At 43.8% G+C, this 2,500-nt stretch overlaps 1 protein-coding gene across 1 annotated transcript in view; it reads left to right on the top strand.

The window, feature by feature from the left end:
• The window catches only part of LOC143279679 (3',5'-cyclic-AMP phosphodiesterase 4C-like), a 757,240-nt gene that overhangs the window by 197,351 nt on the left and 557,389 nt on the right, over positions 1–2,500 (top strand). The window lies entirely within an intron of this gene.

The raw sequence follows: 2,500 nt of genomic DNA, 5'->3' as shown, positions 1-2,500 counted from the left end.
CACTGTTTCTTTTTTTTTATGTTTCTCCTCTTTTTCTTTTCGTTTGGAAAGCCACATGTTATTCGGGATATTGTCCATGAAGTGGTGACGATCGCGATAGTGGGAGGGAGGGAGAGAGAGGGGGGTTTACTTGCTATGTATACCGACGCTGGTTTAAAAGCGAGGTGTTGTCTGTCCACAGTTATGTAACGTATACTTTCCACGAAAGGTCGTCCGTGATGTTGCTCATTTGAGCTGAAAAGTGGACGGCCTCAACACATGTTGTTTGCGAACTGAAGCCACGATGGTGATACACGTGTTGAAGCAACAACTGGATGATCAGTGATGCAGTTATAACGTGAAAATGTGCAATGCTGATTCAAAAAATAATGTCAATGATTAGTGATGTAGTTATGACCTGACAAAGAAAATTTTACAATGAAAATAACCGATGCATCATGACATGACAAAGAAAATGTTACAATGAAAATAACCGATGCATCATGACATGACAAAGAAAATGTTACAATGAAAATAACCGAACACCTGATTAAAAAAAAGGGGGGGGGGGTGGGGGGGGGGGGGGGGGGGGGTTACAAACCACTACGCAGGATAGGGTTTACAGCGAATTATTATTATTATTGTTATTATTATTATTATTATTATTATCATTTTTTTCTCAAGGCCTGACTAAGCGCGTTGGGTTACGCTGCTGGTCAGGCATCTGCTTGGCAGATGTGGTGTAGCGTATATATTAATTTGTCCGAACGCAGTGACGCCTCCTTGAGCTACTGAAACTGAAACTGAAACTGCTGGTCAGGCATCTGCTTGGCAGATGTGGTGTAGCGTATATATTAATTTGTCCGAAGGCAGTGACGCCTCCTTGAGCTACTCAAACTAGTTGATGATACTGATACTTAACAGCCAAACAAGTTGGGCAAACAACAGACGGTATGTGGGTGTTCATTTTGCGGAGTTATAACAGTGTGATGTAATACAGGGTGTAATTGAAAAAAAAAAAAAAAAACACATCACATCATTGTGCAGAAATGGCTCGCAAATCATTAACGTGATATTCATTTTAGGATGCAAACGCTTGGAGCTTCTGGTGTGGCATCGTGTGGTGGTGGTGGTGGTGGTGGTGGTGGAATCGTTGTGATGCTGTGTTGTGCTGACGTACATCAAGGGGAAAGCATATATCCTTTTCTTTCTTTTTTTTTTTTTCTTTTTTTTCTGTCGTGGATACAAATAAACATGATGCAAACTTAAGACCTCAACGCAGAGGACGCCGACCTAGCCATGTGACGCGGGTTTAATTAGAAAGTGTGAGGCAGTCAGACTGTCTGAAATGTTGAGAGACAAAAATCAAGAGCGATCACACATTTCTTCTTCTTCTTCTTCTTCTTCTGCGCTCGTGGGCTGCAACTCCCACGTTCACTCGTATATACAGGAGTGGGCTGTCACGTGTATGACCCCCCGCCATTTAGGCAGCCATACTCCGCTTTCGGGGGTAGTGATCACACATTTCAAATGTACCAGTGCACACCAACTTGTGATTTAATCCAGAAACGGTTTGACACATATTGCGAAGAGTGCTAAAAAGCAGTTGTGATCAGGACAGTACTATTGTATGTTGTTGTTGTTTTTTGTTGTTGTTGTTGTTTTCTTTTTGCTTGCTGAAATGAACAAAATGGATTATACCCTTGCTTTAGGAGTGTTGATTCACACAGTTTTCAGTGATGAGAATGCACTGCGGACGCACCAGTTTTCAACTGAACCGCGAGTGATAGACAGGCCCATTGCGTAGTGGTTTGATTTTTTTTTAAGGACAAGAGAACAATATTATTGTTTTCTTACAAACAACAACAAAATCTATTGACGAGTGGTTTCTTCTGGCAACGCAACTGTAGTTAAAAATAAATAAATAAATAAATAAATAAATAAATAAAAAACGTGGAAAGGCTACATGGTCCCCAAGCCTTCTATAAGGCCATCGGGGGCAGTGAATTCATCTCCACCGTGTCCAGGGCTCGGCGTGTGAGGGTGGGGGTGAGGGTGAGGGGGGTGGGTGCCCCACCCGATCCTTTCCTACCGCCCTGACCTTTTTTCTCAACAACCTTCTCCAACCGAAGTACCAAGTACCCATTTCCACCCGGGTAGGAATGAGTGAATGAGGAGAGGGAAAACCTCACCTCACCTCAGGCCCATAACTACAAAGTAGTCGTTGGGGGGAAGCCTGAGGACCGCAGACTCAACCTCCCTTCTCCATCTGTCTCTGTCGGCAGCCGCCGGCAGCAGCTCACGTGTGTGGAGTCCGGTCCATTGTTTGATGTTCTCATGCCAGTTCTTCCGCTGTCTTCCTCTTCTTCTCCCGCCCTCGATGGTGCCTTGCATGATTGTTTTGGACAAGCTGGTGTGTCGAGTGTTGTGTCCAAACCATATCAGCTTGCGTCTCTTCACAGTTGAAAGGAGAGGTTCCTGAGGGAAAACAAGACAAACAAAAAAACACGGTGTAAAGTTT

The sequence above is a fragment of the Babylonia areolata genome, chromosome 3, assembly GCF_041734735.1.
Source record: "Babylonia areolata isolate BAREFJ2019XMU chromosome 3, ASM4173473v1, whole genome shotgun sequence".
Taxonomy (NCBI): domain Eukaryota; kingdom Metazoa; phylum Mollusca; class Gastropoda; order Neogastropoda; family Buccinidae; genus Babylonia; species Babylonia areolata.
Note: the sequence above shows the minus strand (reverse complement) of the source record. Positions and strands in the feature narration are given on the sequence as shown.